Below are 23258 nucleotides of genomic sequence, written 5' to 3' on the forward strand. Positions count from 1 at the left end.
AAAATAATGTTCTGTTTCCTGTATTTTGATATCTACTGCATGTAATCTGCATATTTACCACAAAAATCCATGAATTTAAGTTAGCAAGTTTATTTCTTACAAGGTTTTGTAAGTCAGCAGACATAGAATACAAATCTGTGAACACAATACAAATGCAGGAAACTAACATAGGTAAGTATGATTGTGGGACTGCTGATTCCTGTAAAGGACCATTTCAAGCATGTCCTTTAATGAACGAAACAGCGCCCTTACTTGCTCTGGTCTAACTGCTGAAAAGGAAAAGTCAGTCACTCAGTTCAAGGATGGGCAATAGTTGCTGGTCCTGCATCATGTGCAGTGTCAGGGAGCAGAAATGAATGTAGTCACTGTTACTAAGGAGAAGGTGCTTTGGAAGCTGAAAGGTCTGAAGGTAGATAAGTCACCTGGACCAGATACTACACCCCAGGTTTCTGAGAGAGATGTCTGAAGAGATTTGTGGAGAGATTAGTAGTGATCTTTTAAGAATCACTAGATTCTGAAATGATTCTGAGGGTCTTGAAAATTGAAAATGTCACTCCACTCTTTAAGAAGGGAGGGAGGCAGAAGACAGGGAATTATAGGCCAGTTAGCCCGATTTCAATGGTTGGCAAGATGTTGGAGTCCTTTATTAAGGCTGAGGTTTTGGGCTACTTGGAGGCACACAATACAATAGGCTGAAGTCAGCATGGTTTCTTTAAGGGGAAATCTTGCCTGTCAAATTTGTTGGAATTCTTTGAGGATATATAAAACAGGCTAAATAAAGGAAACTCAATGGATGTTGGATACTTGGATTTTCAGAAGGCCATTGACAAGGTGCTGCAAGGAGTTTGCTTAACAAGGTAAGAGCCCATGGTATTACAAGAAAGTTACTAGAATGGATAGAATATTGGCTGACTAGCAGGAAGCAAAGTTTGGGAATAAAGGGGGCCTTTTCTGATTGGTTGTCAATGACTAGTGGTGTTCACAGATATGTTAGTAACCTGGATAATGGAATTGATGGCTTTGTGGCAAAGTTGTGGATGATACAAAGAAAGAGACAGATAGTGTTGAGAAAGCAGGGAGGCTGCAAAAGGACTTAGCCAGATTAGAAGAATGAATGGGCAAAGAAGTGGCAGATGGGATACTGTTCAGGGAAGTATATGGTCATGCACTTTGGTAGAAGGAGTAGAGGCATAGACTATTTTCTAAATGGGGAAGAAATTCAGAAATTGGAGGTGCAAAAGGACTTGAGTCCTAGTACAGGATTCCCTAAAGGTTAACTGGCAAGTTGAGTCGGTAATAAGGAAAGCGAATGCAATTTTGCATTCATTTCAAGAGGACTAGAGTATCAAAGCAAGGACTTAATGCTGAAGGTTTATAAGGAAATGGTCAGACCTCAGTGGAGTATTATGACTAGTTTTGGGTCTTATATCTAAGAGAAAATGTGTTGGCATTGGAGCAGGTCCGGAAGAAGTTTGCATGAATGATCTTGGGGATGAAAGGGTTAATGTATGAGGAGCATTTGATGGTTCTGGGCCTATGCTCAGTATAGAAGAATGAAGGGGGAAATGAACCAAATATTGATAGTTCTAGATACACAGGACATGGTGGTATTTCTAACAATGAGAGAGTCTAGGACCAAAGGACAGAGCTTCAGACCAGAGGGACATCCCTTCAGAATAGAAATGAGCAGGAATTTCTTTACCCAGAAGGTGGCAAATCTGTGGAATTCATTGCCACAGATGTTTGTAGAGTCCAAGATAAAGTTAAAGCTGAAGCTGATAGGTTATTAATTAGTAAAAGCATCAAAGGTTATGGGGAAAAGGCAGGAGAATGTGTTTGAGAGTGAAAATAAATCAGTCATGATTGAATGATGGAGAAAACTTGATGGGCTGAATGGCTTAATTCTTCTCCTATGTCCTATAGGCTTCAGATCTTAAGTGAATGAATAATAAAAACCATGCATGCATATCTATCTGATGGAAATCATCTGGTAATGTACCAATAAGTACACTTTACTGAAGCTGGACTTAGTTACATTGAAGTAAATGGAGGCATTTTCTGTTCTAATGGAACTCTACTTCAAAATATTTTTGCCTACCTGTTTACTGGAAGTATGAACTTATAATGGCAATGGACCAAAGAATTCATAGAGGAAGGACTGTCACGAAGGTGGAGTGAAAGTGGATAAATCCAATGTAAAATCAGGTGTAGAAAGTACAACAGAAAAGGGAAAAAGAATTAGATTAATCTAAGAGACAAAAACAATGAGGCAGTGCATTAAACAGAAGTCGAATTTGGCAATTTAAAATTTCCAATCACAAATTACAATCTAGACTTTGTTCTCTGGTAAATTCAGTGGGCAATTAATGTGCAAAAGCCGGAACTTTACGAAACCATATGGAAGTTCAAAGTGAAATGCTTTGTTCATGAAGGTAAAAAAAAATCAGTGTGTAGATTTTGAAGTACTGTAATTCTTGGTATTGCTACCTCACTACAAGTTGCTGTCTAGTTTTATTTTTGCTGATTAATATCAGTGTGTGCATTCACCTGTTGTTATTACTTCAAGTTCTGGCCAATGCTAATGTCATTGTCTTTTGTTGAGTTAACTGCAGAACAAGATAGACACCAAGCCCCAGAACTATCTAAACTGCATAAAAGTGCTTCATGCATACATTCAGATGGGTAACACTGGACTTGCACATATTCTCTTTGATAGTAGTTTGTGACTCATTGTTCATGCTGCAATGGATGATTACAGGAAAGTGAAATAAGAATCTTAACATGCTACAACGTCCTTCAAGATTCCATTATCACTCTATTTAATAATGATTAATTTATGAACAATTTATGAACTCTCAATTGCATCCTCTTGGTTTCATGGTTTGTTCTTGACAAATAATATTCAATGATAAAACATGATTGTTGAGCATTTTTGTGTTTTTGTTGTTTAGTATTTTATTGAACAGGCACTTAAATGATTTTGACCTTAAGAAAAACAATTTATGCAGCAGTTGATGGTACAGTTCTAAGTACTGGAAACCCAATTTGTTGTCTTATTCAATATGCATAGCTTTCAAAATTCCTATTGTACAAATTAACAGCTTTAATAGGATTAGTGGTTACCAGAGAAAAAAATGAATGTAATGTAATTTAATTTAATTTTGATATTCAATGCATTTCTAAAAGAATAATCCCCTCCCAAATTAGATCTATGGAATTGCCTTTTGGTAATATTGTGGATCACAACTGATTGGGTGTTGAAGAGTTATAAATGGAGGTAGTTATTATATCATTGTAGTGGACTCCATTTATGACCAAAAGGCCAGAGTAATTTGAAGTGGATGAGATCAAAATCTCTGAATTCTATATTTCTATCTGAATATAGAAATGGCAAAAGGTATCTGATACTATTTTTTACATATACTCAGAAATTCACCTCTGTTGAGTAGCAGAAAATGTCCTATATAGTAGAGAAAGTAAAATGAACTCATCTCTGAAGTTCACAGCATTGCATTACAATTTTGGAGACATGGAATGTAATGTGAGTGCACTACCTACCAGACTTAATTTCCTATTTACAGAATTTTGTTTTACTTTTCATTGGAGAGGCAGCAGATGTGGTTGGGACATAATGACGTATGATCACCTTTCATGTTAGATTTATAATACTTTACAATAATATTGATTATTTATATTTCCCAACTTGTTCAGTTCCACTTTTGCAATTTTACATGCTGTAAATATATTTTCCTCTTCTACTTTCTTCCTCTGGTGAATTTTGTAGCCCTTAAGGCAATAATTTTCTTTGTAGAATTTACTCATTGCTGACAGTCCAATGGCTGGTGCCTGAGTATCTCTATTTGGCAGTCTGGCTATAATGTTTGACATCAACCTCAAAACACTTGTAAGCTTGCACAATCATCCATCCGATTAAATCACAGACCATGCCAATCTACGCCATCAGCTCGACTTTCATTTAAACTCTTTGATTGTATAAGCCATTGAAAAACATTGATGCTTTGCTATTTGTGTGCTGAATTGCCAATTGCCATCGTTGAGTAATTGTCACTGTAACAAGAATGGCAATTTCATTTTTACTTGCTTTGTGACGTCAAGTGATAAAGGTTCTTGTGCTGACTTCTGGTTGTTGCAGTTTTATAAGAACAGAAGGAAAACAAATTTTCCCATAATACCTCATCTGCTGCATAGAATTTAAGAAGAAAAGTAGGTTTGTGTTTACACAGTACCTTTCATAACTTCAAAAGTTCCTAGCGTGCTCTACTTAGCCACTGCTGCAACATCAGGAGTGTAGAAACTAATACGTGCGTAGCTTTCTCACAAGGAACCATGGAAATCTGACTTGGGTTGCTGATCGGGAAATAACTGTTGGCCATAGAGCCAGGGAAAACTCCTTTGCTCTTTGTCAGGGTGCATTTGCCTCTTTTGCCTGACTCGCCTCATTTGAAAATTAAATCCCAAAGATAGCATCTCTTTATAGTGCAGGAATCCCTCTGTGCTGTAGAGGAGTGTCCTCCTGGATAGTTTATGTTTGATTCTTTGGAAATCTTTTGATGCAGAGAGAATAATATTATAGTACTAATTGAGCCATTGACAGCAGGTGTCATAAAGTCTGCATTAAAAGCAGGCCCTTCAGCTTAACTCATGCATGTAAACCTATGTGCCTTCCTGAGCTGGCGCCATTTGTCTGAATTTGGCTCATAACCCTCTCAAGATTTCCTATTTATCACCCAATCAAATGTCTTTCAAGTACTGAAATTGTGCCTGCTTCTACTGTTTCTTCTCACAGCTACTTCCATATATCCATTCACCCTCTATGTGAAAAGCCTGCCCTCTCATGCCCCTATAATTTTTTTAAATCTCACCTTAAATCTTTGCCTTGTAGTTTTGGACTCCTCAACTCTTGGGAGAAGACTGTGACCATCAATTTTACCTACGCCACTCATAATTTTATAAACTTTGCCGAGATCACCACTTACCCTTCTTTTATCCAGGAATATAGTCTACACTCAAGGAAATGTATCAAGGAAGAATATAGTCTTCTTTGATAACTCAAGAAACATTCTCCTGAAACTTTTCTGTACCCTCTCTAGCTTAACCACATACTTATAGTGTGGTGACCAGAACTGCACATAATATTCCAGGTGCAGTCTTGCCAATGGTTTGTATAACTGTACCATGAAATCCCAGCTCTTGTCCTTAATGCCCATTCTGTGAAGATAAACATGCCACGTGCATTTTTCACCACCTTGTCTACCTGTGTCACCACTTTCAGGGAAATGTGTTCTTGTACCTTTAGGTTACTCTGTTCTACAACAGTCCTTGTAATCCTGTCACTTACTGTGCCAGTCTTTCCCTGCTTTAGTTTCCCAAAATGTATCACTTTAGTACTTTCTTGAATTCAATTCCACCTGCTCCTTCTTTGCCACTTTATCAGTTGATCTAGATACTGTTGTAATCTCAGACAGCCCTTTCCACTGTCCAGCACACCACCAATTTTCTATCAGATACTAACTTACTTATCAAGCCCCCCAACACTGATCACCATGACATACCACTGGTGACAGGCATTCAACGTGAAAATCAACCACTCACAACCACTTACCGACTCAGTCCATCAAGTCAATTTTTGCACGCAGTTGGCTCAGCGGAAAAGTGAGATTTTTAGCTCACTGTCGGGCTAAAGTATAGAACAGTTCTTCTAATATTAAATGAGCCATGTTTGGCAACCTGCTCCTCTCAGCACTGCGATGGAGAGAGAATGGTGGCTTGTGTCTGACCGGCAAACTAGATGTATCATTTTATGCTATGATATACTTGTTCCATTGCAAGTATTGGGTGATGAAATCCAGTTTGGTCTAATAACAGCACCAGAGAAGTTGCATTGGAATGGCCACAAAATGGCCAGGCCATGATGAAACTAGAGCCCAGTGCACTGCAGAAGATACTATATGCTGCTGTGGGATGGGGACACCATTGAAAACAAAATAACGTGCAAGTCTGTAGCAGTTGAGGGAAGTGGATGGAAGAATAGCTTAAGGGTATTGCTGTGCTGTAACATGGGAGAGGAGCACCTCTTATGTATCCAGACCAGCATTGTGGCTTGTAGTTGTGAGGAAAAGGGATTATTTTTGTGGAAGATCAGAAGTCCCCAAACCCACACAAAAAACACTGTGATAGAGGTGATGGGGATGGCAGCTTGTGGCTGACTGACAAACAAGATCGATCAGTAGTAAAAATGAATTGGCAAATCAGCTCTTGCACTAAAAATACTTTGCCAGGTTGTTTCCTTTAACCTTCCCTCCCCCTGCCTTTCATTCGTATTTTTTTCCTGACATTTGTAGGTATGATTAAAGGTGCCAAACATAAAAATAACAATTTGATTGCTATTATTAAAATGTTTATTTGGTCTAGGGTCTTTTTGGCAGTGACTGACTTTTGACTTTTAGCTGGATAATTCATCTGAGAACACATTTTCAGGCATAATACCTTTTGACTTGGGGAATCAGTGAGCACATTAAGATTTTGTACTGATGTGGAGCTGCTTACTGACTGAGGACTACTATTTGTGCTTCAAAGTTAAGGTAAAGGAGATACAGACTGTATGGTTATGGTGCAGGTTTCAGTAAGTATGGGTATTATGATCTATCAAAAACAGACAGCAATGTCAATAAGTCTCTTGTTTATTAATTTACTGATGCTGAGTCAGCTCAGTGCATTTCTCACAGTAGGATTTTAATCAAGTCCAAACATCCAATACCAATGTAAATGCACAGCAGTACGCATTGCCAACACAATATTTATAATACAAAGCTCAAATAGCAGGGGTCTATTTTGCCCTTTCATGTTGGGACTGAACAACAGTCTGCAAAGCTAGCAAAGGCTGGCCATCAGGTACAAAAAAATTAACTGACCTAGTCTCAACAGACGCAGATACTCTGAAAGTGTGGTAGAGCACAGAGTTGCCATTCTTTAGCCTACAGGTATGTCTGCAATAATTTTACTCGCTTAACTATTAATTTGGGCAAAACAGAAATAAATGCTTGCTGAATTTTACAGGAGTTTGCAGAGGGTAAGATGCTGCTCGTCTTTGACACCGTAGATGATTGTTACATGGTTTTAAAGACTGTTGTATCATTGTCAGAGTAGATATGAAACCATTATTTTTCCCTTTCCTCCCCTTTCCCACCCCAGTTCATCGAGACACTCCTATTCTGACCCAAGTGCCACATCCACAACGCTGTTCTTATTTCTCTCAGTATTCTGCTGGCAATTCTTTTCTGTTGAAGTTCAGTCCAATTGTCAGATCCCACACCTTGCTTTATTCAAATGGATGAACCTACTTGTTCCTCCTAATTCAAGTTATCATTCTTCTATCTTCAGACCTCTTCCCATCTCTTGCTTCTGCTCATTCCCACAGTTCACAAAGTTATTTTTGTTATTCTTTGGTCATATTGTCACTCCGTCACTCCTGTCTCCCCACTCACTTAGTGGAAGGAATTCCTCCTGCAACACCCAGTAAATTGCAAACTGCAGATCGGAGCATTGAATATGAGCTGTGACCAGTACTGATAACTGTTCGTTAACTCGGATGAATGGGTGCTAGCTTTGGAGTGAAAATTAAAAAGAAAAAGAACTGCAGATATCTGAAGTGAAAATAGAAACACTCAATGAGTCAGGCAACGTCTGTGAAGAGAGAAGCCCCTCACCAGAACTGACGCTGGATTGTTGATTCTCGTGAAGTGTAATCCTCTGTGTGTAATTTCTCACAAGCTCTGAAATCCATCTTAAAAGTCAAAGTAACTATTGATGGATAGGCTTTAAGCTAGGCCTGCAAGTAGTGGCGGTAGTGGACAATAAAGGGACATCAGGTGTTCTACTTTTTTTAATTAGCCAGGTCACTACTTTTTCCTTGTCATCTGGTAACTGTGGTGACCTGGCTATAGTACAATTATGATAACACAATGTAACTATATTGTTATTTCCTGAGAAATCGTAACTTTTCTGAAGAAAACTAATACTACTTCCTAGCGCACTGGTGGGTGACATTATGTTTCCACAAGGGGAATATTGAGACTGGGTGTCTTTGCTCCTTTGACTGAGCTGCCATGTTGTGTAATTCAACCATTGGTCATTGTTGTTTTCCACATTAGTAAATACAAGGCCAGACTGTCAATCCAATATCATAATGTTTGGTTTCCTGTTTTGCCTGTGTGGAGTTAAACATCCTGACGAGGTTGCCCCCAGCTGCATGCTTTCACCCCAGAGTATAATTGAGAACGCGCTCATTCATCATCTAAGTAAACTGTTGGAGTCTTAATTCCTGTGCAAGTGAGTTTTCAACACCTGCAATAAGCATTAATTTACTAAGCTTAGCAAAATTAGAGTGTTCATTCTGATAATAATTAAGCGGCTCCACCAAAAGTATGAAATTTCCAGGCATCCCTTAAAACGCTTCATCTGAAAGAGAGTGATTAGATCTTTTATTTCAGTCCAAGACACAGTAAGAAATTCCCAATCTGTCATTCCTCTGACCTTAAGGTTAGCAACAATTAAATGTGTTTAATGGATTGGAGGGAAATTCCAATTCTTTGTGCCAGTGACGGCAATGGACTTGCGGCTAAACTATCTTAGCATCTGAACAGCCATTAAAGTAGTGGAGCTGCTCAGCTCATTTCCAGCCACTTGAAGTTGGTGAGGGGTTAACCCTGTTCTGCCGTTCGGAAGATCATAAAATTCTGTTGTGCTTAGTTAAGTAATTTGAAAATGTCCAATAGAATTCTCTACAGAATATAGGATTGAAATTATGGTAAAAACAATAATTTGTACACTTCATATGGTACGCCCACCACCTTGTCCTGATAATAAAGGAAGTTGAAAATTTAGACTTGATGTAAATCATATTCAGTGCAGGCAACAAAGCACATGTTTAGTACTGGTAATTATGACAATGTGATTTTCTTGATAAAATAATTGATATGAATTGGGCAATTCATACCCGATTTGGATTGTCGATTAATTATTAGGCAGCCCTGTTACCTTGCAAAATGTAATCTCAGGTTGAGAGTAAATGCAGTGCATTTCTCTGTTACAAATCAGTTACAAGCACAAGTTACACACTGAAACTAATATGAGAGCAGTCTGATATCAACTGACAGTCTGTTTTGATTTATTAGCAGATTAACCATCCCATAACATCATGTGTAATGTTCTGTTCAGAAACTAGTATGAACTCAGAATTGCTAAAACTGTACTTGCAAAAGAATAAAACTGACATTTCGTCTCTGTTGATGGGTCTGCAATGGATACTGCCTCTGTACAACTTGACATTTCTGTTGTATGGAGTCTGAATATACAGTACTGTGCAAAGCTCTTAGGGGTGTGTGTGTATGTATATATATATAGTGCCTAAGACTTTTGCACAGTGCTGCAGTAATTTTATATATTGCACGGTACTGCTGCCACAAAAAAAGGGCAAATTTCATAAATTTCAAAAATAAAACAAGTGCTTGCATTAGAGAGTGATGCAGAGGGGGCTGAATTTTGTTGCAGAATACTCGGGATTTGGGAGTGGGTACAAAGCCTAAAGCAGTAGAGGAGACAGCACTTCCACTCCTCTCTGCCATTGGGCAGAAGCCTGAAAGCATAGACCACCAGGCTCAAGGACAGCTTCCATCCTGCTGTTATCAGACTCTTGAACATGCCACTTGTATGATAAGATGGGCTCTTGACCTCACAATCTGCCTCATTATGATCTTACACTCAATGGTCTGCCTGTACTGCTCTTTCTCTGTGGATTTACACTTTATTCTGCATTTTTTTTTAAAAACCTTGTTTTACGTCATTGCACTGTGTAATGAGTTGATCTGTATGTAAGACAAGCATCTCACTCAGTCTTGGTACATGTGACAATAATAAGCCAATTCTAATAAAAAACCAATACTGGTAGTTAAGGAAGCTCATTCCTGCACCTTCACTACATTGCCTGAGGGTGAACGTGACCCTCTTGTTTAGGAAAGGTGAGCAACCGATTTCAATTCCTTACACAAGTTATCATAGGTAAGTTGACGTGGGTTTTGTAGCCTAATTGTGGATCCATGGGTTATTCAGGAGGTCACCAGCAGGAACAAAAGCATGGGTCAGAACCTGCTGGACTTGGGCCACTATATAGATTTGTTACCCACAGTGCCAGCCCATCCGCCACATGCTGGGCTGACCTCTGTCAGATGCTGAGGGCCACACCAACTGACCTGCTACACCTGCTGTCAAAGGTGTATTTTTATATGCCTCTTATATTCAGACATTGTTTAAAAATGACTCAAATAGATTTATAATTTTAAACAACCGCTGTAAAACATTAAAAGCATTAAATTGTCTAAATAATTCAAACACTTAGATGCATCTATCATTTTCCACAGGATGGCAATTTTATTTAACTGTATGCCAACACCACTAGAAGGCAAGGCTGAGAGTTAGATGCAGATGCCACCTCACTGCCCATCCACTGGGCTGCTGGTCGGCCCTCTGCTGAATCCAGCAGTAGGAAAGGAGATTGACGACGGACATGAGAAATCTGCAGATACTGGAAATCCAAAGCAACACACACAAAATGCTCGAGGAACTCAGCAAGCCAGGCTGCATTTGTATAAAAGAATAAACAGTCAACGTTTTGAGCTGAGACCTTTCTTCAGGACTCTCAAGATGTTGACTGTTTATTCTTTTCCATAGATACTGCCTGACCTGCTGAGTTCCTCCAGCATTTTGTGAGGTTGATACCTGACTTGTTTTGATATTTAGACAAGTATGCATGGAAATCGAAAACAGGCTGAGCTGCAAAGCAGAGACAAAAGAGGTTCTGCAGTTGTTTGAAATCTTAAGCAACACACACAAAATGCATGAGGAACCCGGCAGGTCAACAAGGAAATTAGCAGTCGGCATTTCGTGCTGAGGACTGTCATGATAAGTAAAGGGTCTTTGCCTGAAACGTCAACTGTTCGTTTCTCTCCATAGATGCTGAGTGCCTCCAGCATTTTGTGTGTGATGCTGAGCCGCAAAATGGCGGTCAGCTGGCAGCTCCCCACAGAACCACCAGCAGCAGATTGTCAACTTAATGTTGCCCTTTGGCATTTAGGAGGCTGAAGGGTTTCTGTGGAAGGTGGCAATAATCTCTCACAGCAATGTTTGTAAAACAGCCACAAAGCAGTCTAACAAAGAACCAAGTGAGCATTTCGCACACCCAGCCCCAGTTTTGCCAGTTCTGCCATAGTGAGTGTCACCTAAAGCATGAATGAGCCCTTCAATATACCACAACCGAGCTGCAGAAGGACGATGCTCTGACAAATTTGACATGGAATTGAAGTTGACAACTGAACTTTCCTGAGGAAGTAAATCATATTCAGCTTGATGCAATGAAATGGCAGTTTTGATAAGGCTTCACCTTTAGTGATTTAGGTTTTACCCCTCTCCCAATCCCGAAAATTCAGCCTAATCGTTGTCTAAACTGGAGGGAGAAGAGAACTCTGCTGCATTGTTTCCTCACACTATCACCCTTCTCCTGGCATTATATCCAGTGAGAATTCAGTGAAACAAAAGGAGCCCTTGAACATCTCCACACCTTTATCCTACTCCCATTTTGTTCTCTCAATCCTGTCCTCAATTTGATTTGGATATTACAACAAGTATCATGTTTGCAATGACCAGTCAGTAAAGAACAAGAACAAACAAGAGAAAAATCAGCAGATGCTGGAAATCTGAGCAAAGCACGCAAAATGCTGGGGGAATTCAGCGGGCCAGGCAGCATCTAGGAAAAGAGTACAGAGGATGTTTCGGCTCGAAACCCTTTGGCAGGTTGAAGTGTTTCGAAGGGTCCTGCTGAAAGGTTTTGGCACAAAACATCAACTGTACCCATTCCTAGATGCTGCCTGGCCTGCTGAGTTTCTCCAGTATTTTGTATGTGCTGCTAGTAAAGAACAAGAAATTGACTTGAGTATTTTTTAATTCAGCACAATCTACTTAGTCAGTAAGAGAAATAACATACTATAAAGGTAACTGACAAATTTACACCTTTCGCTGTAGTTACATATGGTATCTTACCTACTTTGAGGATGACTTAAATTTTAGATCCACACTAACAATAGGATTTATGCACAAGGTATTCCACATTAAATGAAGAGCACTGTTGATGTTGGGGAGGGAAATGTTAACCTCACCTCATAAGCTTTGTTACATTACTTATATAACTCTAGAGTAATTTGTTGGTGAAATTGAAGTTGTTTTTTTCCCCTCTAACTGTGATTAGATTTAATTTGGATCTGATCCATGTAAGCATGCATATTGGTTGCACAACAAGGATATCCTGTGAGGGTGATGGAGAGAAATGAAAATATCAGAGTTTCTTTGGTTTTAAGTGAGACTGTTGTTTAAGCCTGTAATTTCAGCATCTGAAGAATCTGCTCTGTTGATAATTTGCTATTCCATGGTGAAGTTTCTCTGAGGTATGCCTACCTTGAAGAAGGTTAAATCTTTTCGATGGGACCTTCTTGTTCTGCATCTTGCCCTTTTCTCTCCAGTCCTGAAGAAGTGTCTGAGCCTGAAACATCAACTGTTTATTAATTTCCATAGATGCTGTGTGACCTGCTGAGTTCCTCAAACATTTTATATGTGTTGCTCTGGATTTCTAGCATCTGCAGAAATTTTCAGCTAATTAACCCATTTAACCTGGCGAACTAATCACTGGAACCTGACTGATTTTCAGTCTACACTCTGAATTGAATGTTGAAAAGCTAATTAACCAGTTGATGATTTCATGCTGAGATATATAAACAGAATTATATGGTTTAGTTCTTGAACTTCGCAGTCTTTCTGAAAGCAGAGGGCAGAGAGTTAAAATGCAGAAGACTGATTAGTCATTTTGAGCTTTGTGGGATGGTAGATCAATGATAGAAGTTGCATACAAATTTGCCGAACATTAATTAGTCAGAATGATGATCACTGCCAAAGGATTAATGAATTGAAAAGGCTGAGACATTAGAATTGTAACTATTTTCTGAAGGGAGAGTTTCATTGTACTATCAGAAGCAACCTGCATGTTGAAATGTCTTTCAGCAAGACGAGCTATCAAAGATAACATGATGCAAATGTTATTTTAAAAATCAAGTTTATCTGTTAGGCCTTGCCCACCAGTGCCCAGCAGGTGTTGGATCTAGTTACGTAACTGCATTGTGAGAAGGTGCACTTGATTACAGATCTCGTAACTGCATTGTGAGAAGGTGCACTTGATTACAGATCTTGTAACTGCATTGTGAGAAGGTGCACTGACTACAGATCTGCAGTTACTACAGATCTCGTAACTGCATTGTGAGAAGGTGCACTTGACTACAGATCTCGTAACTGCATTGTGAGAAGGTGCACTTGATTACAGATCTTGTAACTGCATTGTGAGAAGGTGCACTGACTACAGATCTGCAGTTACTACAGATCTCGTAACTGCATTGTGAGAAGGTGCACTGACTACAGATCTGCAGTTACTACAGATCTCGTAACTGCATTGTGAGAAGGTGCAGTGACTACAGATCTGCAGTTACTACAGATCTCGTAACTGCATTGTGAGAAGGTGCACTGACTACAGATCTGCAGTTACTACAGATCTCGTAACTGCATTGTGAGAAGGTGCACTGACTACAGATCTGCAGTTACTACAGATCACGTAACTGCATTGTGAGAAGGTGCACTTGACTACAGATCTCGTAACTGCATTGTGAGAAGGTGCACTTGATTACAGATCTCATAACTGCATTATGAGAAGGTGCACTGACTACAGATCTGCAGTTACTACAGATCTCGTAACTGCATTGTGAGAAGGTGCACTTGATTACAGATCTTGTAACTGCATTGTGAGAAGGTGCACTTGATTACAGATCCACAGTTACTACAGATCTCGTAACTGCATTGTGAGAAGGTGCACTGATTACAGATCTCGTAACTGCATTGTGAGAAGGTGCATTTGATTACAGATCTCGTAACTGCATTGTGAGAAGGTGCACTGATTACAGATCTCGTAACTGCATTGTGAGAAGGTGCACTGATTACAGATCTCGTAACTGCATTGTGAGAAGGTGCATTTGATTACAGATCTCGTAACTGCATTGTGAGAAGGTGCACTGACTACAGATCTCGTAACTGCATTGTGAGAAGGTGCACTTGACTACAGATCCACCCCAGTCACTGGAGGAAGACATTTCCATCTGAATTCTGCTGTATGATCTTAACTGCTTTTTGCTTTCCTTTCCTGATTAACAACATGAGATAAGTTCTATTGATAACTTCCAAAACAAGGTACTTCACTTTCACCTGGGTAGCTTCCAACCTGACGGCATGAACGTCGATTTCTCTAACTTCCTGTAATTCCTCCTCCCTCCCCCTCCTCTCTTTTTCCATTCCCCATTCTGGCTCCACTGTTACTCCTCTTCTCCTCACTTCCCTCTGGTGTCCATCCTCATTCCCTTTCTCCCGCGGTCCACTCTCCTCTCCTATCAAATTCCTTCTTCTTCAGCCCTTTACTTTTTACACACAACTTCCCAGCTTCTTACTTCACCCCACCCACCTGCTTTCCCGGACCTGGCTTCACCTATCACCTTCTAGCCTGTAAAACATACAAAACACTAGAGGAATTCAGCCTGTCAGGATTGTACATAATGCACTGAGCTTGTATTCCTTCCCCTCCCCCCAAATCTTCTTCCCCCTTACTTTCCAGTCTCGATGAAGGGAGTTGGCCTGAAATGTCAACTATTCACTCCTTTCTATGGGTGCTGCCTGACTTGCTAAGTCCCTCCAGCACGTTTTGTGTGTTTCTCTGGATTTCCAGCATCTGCAGAATCTCTTGTGTTTTTTTTTACTTCATGTCTGCTTTGGCTTGCAAGCTTGCGTTAATTAGGCAGACACTATGCACGCATTGTCAGAGACCGTTTCAAATATATTTGTCAGCTTTATATACCTTTCACTTGGTAGGGAAATATATAGGGCCAGCTAGTACAGCATCAGGGTTTTGTCCGTGCTACTGTTTCTGAGTCTTAGATTATGTACCAGCCATAATGTACTTGGTGCTCTTTCACGATTTGTGTATAACGATACCACAGAATGACTTCAGTGCAATAACAATAAATAAGGTAGAAAGTGGTGTGTTCAGGGTAACTCCTGTTTCTGTGTGTGTGAGCTTCCAGCCTTAATTGAACATGGATCTTCACTGTGTGAGGTAATTCCTGGTCGTTCCTGCTCTAACACTAGTTGTCAGTCGTTTGGAGAAAGGGGGAGCAATTGATCATCCAAACAAATTCATTTCTGTGCATCCTTATGGACCCTCATAAGCACCTGATTCTCTCTCAGGAAATATAGTGCAAGTGCAGATATGTTTACACTTTAGGCTGTTACTTACTTCCAAATGAAATGGCTTCAGTTGATTTTACGCATTCCGGTTTGCCTGCCAGTCGGCAGAGCACCTCTGTGCACAACAGCACAGAAGAAGCAGATTGTATTTCTCAACTAATGATGCGCAGAACCTGCCACACGCAGCTGGCCACGACACTGAACTTCGGAAGTAGCCTGGTGCAGGCTTGTAATTGGCTATCACTTTTCCTTCACTTGTATCAGATTTCAAGGCCAAATACCAGCTGTAAAATAGCTAAAGCAATAATCTTGCCCTTAATCAGAGAAAGAATTACAGTCAGGAACATGCCACTGTCCCACCTCCCTCAGGCGTGCTGGCTCCAGATCTGAAGGAGTGGGCGCTTGAAAGGATATCCCTGGTCAATCATGTAATGCTGATGCAACAGAGATGGGCAACGGCAATGCAGTAGATATAGATTATCTAGATTTTCAAAATGGACCCCTTTAAAAGACTAATGAAAATCAGAGTATGTGGAGTTTGGTAGCAAGCAGAAGAATTTCCTCGTTGGCTTCACGGCACAAAAAGAGTGGGAGTTACACTGGAAGAAAGTGGTTTGCGGTATTCCAAAAGGATCATTACTGGGACCACTGTTGCTACAATTTATGTTAGCAATGTAAGCTCAGGAATCAAAAACACATTTTCTAAATTGTGGCTGATACCAAATTGGGGGATTGGTCAGGACCAAGGGGGAATGCAATTAATTACAGGGGGACATTAGTAACCTGTGAGTACAAGCACGTAATTGGGCAAACGAAGTTCAGTGATTGTGAGTTACCACATCCTCGCTGGAAAGAGAGAGAAGTTTTTGTTAATTTTAAAAGTGAATCCGGGGAACAAAGTGTCCTCAAAGGAAAAAATCCACTATTTTGCCACAGATTGTCAATGACATGAAGTAAAAAATGGCAAGTCAAATGGAATGGAGTTAGTTTTTTTGATATTGAATTGAAAAATTGGGAAGTTGTTATAAGCCTGTACTGAACCTAGGTTAGGTCACATTTGAAATATTGTAAGAATTTCTAATTGTCATAATATTAATAGACTATAAGACCATAAGACATAGGAGCAGCATTAGACCATTCCATCATGGCCAATTTATTTTCCCACTTAATCCCATTATCCTGCTTTCGCCCTGTAACCTTTGACATCCTTACTCATCAAAAGCCTATCAACCTCTGCTTTAAATATACCCAATGACTTGGCCTTCACAGCCGTCTGTGGCAATGAATTCTGCAGATTCACCATCTGCTGGCTAAAGAAATTTCTCCCCATATCAGTTCTAAAGGGGCATTCTTCTATTCTGAGACTGTGCCCCTATAGAGGTACACTGGTGAGGAGGCGGCAGGGATTTAAAAGGGTGCGACAGGAAATGTGGGGATATGTACATCAGGAAAGCATGAATAGACTTTTTCTCTTGAGAAAAGAAGGCTGACATTGTGATCAAATAGAGGTCTTTCAAATCATGAAAAGTTTGATAGCATAGATACATTGAGAGTATTTCCATTAATGAGATGAGCAGAAATGGAGGTTATTTGTGTAAGAAAATCAGCAGGGAATCTAGTAGAGAATTCTGAAGAACCTTCTTCACCCAAAGAATGGTGAAAATGTGGAACTCACTCCAAAGGGGAAGCAAAGAGAACAGAGACCTGGTCTGTTCTTGTGTATACATTTAAGTAGAGTCCTGATAAGGATTGGAGGGAGAAGGGAATGGAGCGTTACTCTGAAAGTGTTAGATTATAGGATGGAGGAGGTTCAAGAAGAGTGCTTTTGTGCCATAAAGCATATGTTTACAATCCTATGCACTCCTAATAGATTCCATTGTTGTTAGACACTAGAGGTCAGTAATGATCTTCACCATATTATTGAAAATGGAATCTGCTGGTGTTTCCTTGATGCCTGGCGGAGGTATCGAGACTCCTGCTATGTTGGGCAACCTACTTGGTTGATTTTTCCAAATATGAATGGCTAACTTACAATAGCTTGTGGAGTCAGAAAGTCATTGTCCCCCTGTGGAGATCAGTTACAGCGCAAGTATCTGCCATGACACAGTTGCAGATGACCATGTCTTACCACTCAAACTAGCCACCTTTCCACTTTGGAAACCTACAGCACCTAATGATCCGTGATTCATGATAGATTATTACTTGAAATGTGTTCTTTAGCAAGGTCTGCAATGACTCCGTCCACCTTTCTCTTGCGCCATTCTGTGGCTTCTATATCATTCTAATAGGCCACTTTAAATGTGAAGCTTGCCAGTTTATTTGGTTTTGTCCTTGAATGCACTAACTTGCAAAGATAATCCATCAAAAATTGCTAGGTAGGTTAACATCCAAAATAACCTTATTGCTAAGTAAGGAATATTAGATTAAGTCTGTCATCTGGATAGAAAACTGTTTGTTCACCTGCCATCATTTTCCTTAATCTCTAAATATAAAGGGAAATAGATCCATCCTGTTTACTCCCTCTCAATTTAACACACCTCAACTAATGCTCCCCGTTCCAAGTGTTATATTGAATCCAGGATTAAGTCTAATGAATTGATCTGGCATTACACTCTCTCTGAGGTAGTGTTCCAGGTGAGGTCTTGTCAAAGCCGTGTGTAGTTGTAGCTTCCTCTATCTTTAGAGTCTCGCAGCAAAGACGTTTATGGCATTTTCTGTAATTATTTGCTGTTGCTTCATGTTACGATTACAGTGGGTAATATCTTGGTTGTTTCCTTCTCGTCTTTAGTTTCTGCCTGCAGTGTAGCCCTTGCATGTTTTTGCCACTCACGAGTCACAAAACTGATGAATCAACACACGAAAATCATACTATTCACTGAATCCATATTTCTCCAAACACTCTCTTTTTAAGGCACTCAGATAGTTAATATTTCCCATCCCTTTAAATTTTCCTCAATAGTTGCTGGTCAGGAGTGACAGGAGGTGCGCCCTGTGATCCTCTGATCATCAGTTCAAATAAATATGTCACTGAAGTTCAGATACTTCAGAGACAGGGTACAGTGCACTTTTGGAACTAAGTAGCATGTTTTGTATTGCTGACCAGGGGTGAATTCTAGTCCCTTGTGCACAGTAGTGATGGTAGTAGAATCATAGAAAACACAGAAGGAGGGTGTTCAGTGCCTGCACCGGTCAAGAAGAAGCTAACAAAGTCTAATTCCATCACCACGCGGTCGATAGACTTGGAGATCTTGTCTCTTCAAGTAACATCCATATACAATCCAAGCAGTTCAGCATCTGTGAAGGGTTTCCAGCCAAAACGTAGTCTTAGACTTTTTACCCATAGAGGCTGCTTAAGCTCCATCAGTTTTGTTCCAGATCCAGCATCTTCAGTCTCTTGTATCTTCGTGTACTGTCAAAACATTTGGGTAATCAATGCTGGATTCCCCTGGGTAGGACGTATTTTCTTCACCTGCCATCAGTTTATTTTGCTATCACTGTGAAAGGAAGCAGTTTCTTCCCATTTACACCATTTGGACCTCTCATAACTTTATACACCTCAACGAACTCTCCCCATAGCCTCCTCTATTCCAAAGAACACACTGCCAGTCTCCCCAAACTTTTCCCATTGTCACAGCTTTCCAGTCCTGGCAACATGATTGAAAATCACCTCTGCACCCTCTTTGGTGCAACCACATCTATCCTGTAATATAGTATACATGGTATTCAAGTTGTGGCCTAACTAGTGCTGTGTATAGTTCTAGCATAACCTCTCTGCTCTTACACACTATGCAAATGCTTATAAAGGGAAACATTCTCTTTGCCTTTTTAACTACTATATTGACCTGCCTTGCTACATTTAATAATCTGAGGATATACAGTGTATAGTCAAAGAGCCTTCCGTTAGTCCACACTACTTAAGAGTCTGTCATTATATAGAGTTATAGGATCACACATGGTGGAAACAAGCCATTCAGCCACATAGATCAGGCATTTTTCCATATTAATCCTAACAATCAGTCCATGGCCATCTTTACTTGGCTGATTCAAATGCTGATCTCATCTTGACCCTCTTTAATTTTTGTCAGTGACCCAGCTTCAACACCCTCTCACACAGTACCTTCTAGGTATTTAACACTTTCTGCAGAAGAAGGCTCTCCTTCCTATTCTCTCTAAGTCTGTTCCCCCTTATTCTAACATCTAATTTTATCTACCCCTGAAGTAGAGAAATATTTTCTGCAGTCTGCCCTATCTACACACTTTTTTAATATATCTCAGTCGTTAACCTCAATTGTGTCCCCTCTTAATCTCTTCAGCTTCGGATATAACTTCTTCTATCCTGGTGAACCTCCAGGCCAGTTTACCAGCCTATCAATATCTCTCTGAACTCTTGGACTATGTTCCACACTCTCAGTCACTCCATCCTTCTTTGTGCCATCAGCAAAATAGTTGTCCACATCCGAGTCATTCGTGTATATTATTAAAGCTAGAGTCACAGCTCTAATCCCTGTGGGACACCACTAGTCACTGGCATCCAATTGCAAAAACAACCATCTATCATCATCCTCTGTCTCCTGTCCAAAGCCAACTTTAGATCTCCTTTGCCAACTTGCCCTGGGCTCCACGTGGGACCTTGCCAAAGGCTTTATTAAAGTCCATGTCAGTCACATCTTTTAACTCTACTTTCATTGATGCACATTTTAATTACCTCTTCATAGAATTTCATCAAATTGGTCAGCCAGCTTCTGCTCTTGACAAAGCCATGCTTGTCACTGCCTTTCTAAATAATGATTAATCCTTTCAGGATTTTTTTCCAGTGACTTCTCTGCCACAGATGTGAGACTCACAGGTTTAAAGTTGTCAGACTTCCCACTATTGCCTTTCCTGAAAAGTGAACCTTGTTTGCTGTGTTCCAGTTTTCTTGTACCTCACCTGTGTCCACTGAAGATTTGAAAATCGCAGCCAGTACCCCAGCAATCCCATTCCAGGCTTTCTGAGCAGTCTGGGATAAATCCCATGTGGCCCTGGGCATTCACCCACTTTTAATGTCACTAAGATTAAAAATTCCTCTTCTTTATTTGTGGAGACTTACTTTACTCTTTCAGCTACCCCATTACTAAATTCTCCAACTAGAAAGTCTGTTTCCCTTGTGAATACCTGTGGTGAACTACATATACCTGTCTGGACACGCCCCCCCCGCTGACTGCTCCTGTGGCTTCTCCCTCTGACCGTGGCTCCTCCCACAGACCCCGGTATAAAGGTGATTGGAGACACCGCCCCAGCCTCAGTCTCCAGGATGTAGTGTGGTGGTCAATTGCTGCTTGTTCTTTCTTCCAGCCAATAAAAGCCTATATCTCACCTCTTGTCTCCAAGAGTTATTGATGGTGCATCAATACCAAAGAAAAAGTACTCATGTAGGACCTCTGGATTAAATTTCTCAGGCCTCTGAGGCCTCTTTTCTGCCTAACTAGCTGGGCTCTCTATATCTGCTCATGGTCTAAAGCTTTTCTCCTCATTCACAAACTTTTGGTTTTAATCATGCTCCCTACATTTAGGAGTAAGTAATTGATATCAAATGGCAGAGTGCGGAACTCTGTGGAACCCCACTGCCTTCCAGTCACAAGAACATCTGTCAACCACTATACTTTGCAATACTCTAAAGTGGCTAATGTAACAATGCTAAGTCTGCGTTTGTGAAATAACTAATGCATTTGTGTTTTTCCATCACTCAAGTCGCAGAAATCCCAGCACTCAAATATAGTGGCATCATTGAGTCATTTTTCAGATGATTACTAAGGATTTTCAGAAGAATTACATGGCAAAATATATTCACTTTAAACCAAAGATGCAACATACTCTCAAAAAATTTAAAGAAAGCTTGCAAAATCAAAATAACCTATCTGGACATTGGAAATAGAAATGGCTATGAAGCTGTTTGATGGAATAGCTCTAACAGGAGTACAGCTTGCAAAAAAGTAGAGAGCACTGTTCTGCTGGTTACCTCTATCTAACTCTTAATCACAAACTTGTCTAGATTATGTGATTCCCTGTGAGGTCAAAGTATTAAGACTTTGGATCAGAATTAGGCCATCCGGCCCATCAAGTTTTCTCTGCAATTTATACACAGCATTCCGAAAGGAAGAGTCAATTATCTAAGAATCCAAATTGCAGAAAATGCTCTGTATTAGCATGGACTAATTATGCTAACATCAAATTTGATTTGCTTGCTTACTGAAGTGTGACTTGCATGCTGTGGCTTGGCAAGCCCCTTGTCAGTTCCTTGGGACGCAGGGGTCAATTCTGCAAATCTTCTGCCCTGAAGTTAATCTTTTACCTTTTGTAGCTAGCATTGACTTAGTTCTCTCAAGGCAGAGGATGTGTTTTTAGCACTAGGTGGCAGTTTATTCCGTTAGTTATTAACAGCACAGCAAAAGAGTTGACATTTCTAAACCATCATTCAGCTGCTGGCATTTTCTTAATGTTTTATTTCAGCTTGAAATAATTTTCCAAAATTTACCAGTTTATTTTTTGTAAAAATTGCATAACATTTTGAGAATATTCATATTATCTTTCAATGAGAAGCGTTCTTCCTTTTAGCTCTTATTCCATTGCTCTTTGTTCCTCCACATACATTTATTATTGAATACATTAATCTGTATGCAGTCTCATTCATATACAACACAGAATTAATATCACATCCTTAAATGATGACCTGATCTTTTGCTTAATTTGCAAAAGGACCAAACCAGATTATTTGTCGGTGGGAAGAAAATAAAATGCAAACAGCCGTTTGTTTTAGAAGTTTAGTCTTACTGATTTTGATCTGTGAGAAGAATCTTCTGGAAATACTGGTGGATTTGCAGTAAGAACTTGAACTAAATTATTTGAGTCTGTGACCCAAGAGTTGAAATTGCAGAAAATACTTTTTAATAATATTAGTAACAGCATGGTAATGTCAAAATTGCAGGCACACTGAGAGAAGTGTTGCTATCCATAATATGCCACTGCAGCCATTAACCTCTTTCTTCCTTTTGAACTCCCAGGCAGGGCAATGCCTGCAGTTACAATACATCTTTAATCTGTGAAAAAAAACACATTTCTTTTCCAGAAAGATGGGGCCAGGTAAGAATACTTCTATGAATTTATAGCTCAAAGTTAAAATCTTTTTGGCAGACTATCTTCTCATTCCCAGCTGCTGATGGGGAAACTTCTCTCTGTTTTCATTCGTTTTGGTATTCCAGCAATATTAGAATTGTGACCATAGAGATTTTTACTAGTGATTTAATTGGAGTACAGATATTGATGGCTACAACCTGCCAAGTTGAATATATGAAACAAAATTGACAAACACAACCTATTTCATTAATGGAGTGGGTTGCTTCTAACCAACTACCAATAGTGGAAAAAAGTCTCTTAGAGATCATGAGCAGTTAACTTTAAGATAATGTAAAGATTAAACAAATAACAACACTTAATTGGATAAAGAATGTTTGTCAGGAAATGGATGCTGAAGAATATTCTGTCTATTAAAAAGAGTATATTTGGAGCTTTAATTTGGAATTAGAATCTGCTTTGGACTGCATTTTATTTCTGTACCTTTATGTGAAAGGTCACATGAAGTTTCTCTGTTGATTAAAACGAATGCAATAAACACTTGCCAAAATACTGTGTACCATGCTGTAACACCAAAGCCTTCAGGAACCCACTTAATCAGCAAGATTTCTGCTGAAGGCATTGCTGTTTGATTCACTTCATATCCAGTTACAGACCAGACTAGCTCATTGCACAGTATTCTTTTGGCATTCAATTTATGGTTTTCACAATCAGGATGCTGATTAATTTTCCACTAATGTCGGCCCCCA

General features: G+C 39.7%; 1 protein-coding gene across 3 annotated transcripts in view; it reads left to right on the forward strand.

Moving 5' to 3' along the window:
* LOC140737191 (adhesion G protein-coupled receptor D2) overlaps window positions 1-23258 on the forward strand; it is a 314325-nt gene that overhangs the window by 223420 nt on the left and 67647 nt on the right. The gene's annotated exons all lie outside the window — the stretch shown is intronic.

Source organism: Hemitrygon akajei, chromosome 12 (assembly GCF_048418815.1).
Source record: "Hemitrygon akajei chromosome 12, sHemAka1.3, whole genome shotgun sequence".
NCBI lineage: Eukaryota > Metazoa > Chordata > Chondrichthyes > Myliobatiformes > Dasyatidae > Hemitrygon > Hemitrygon akajei.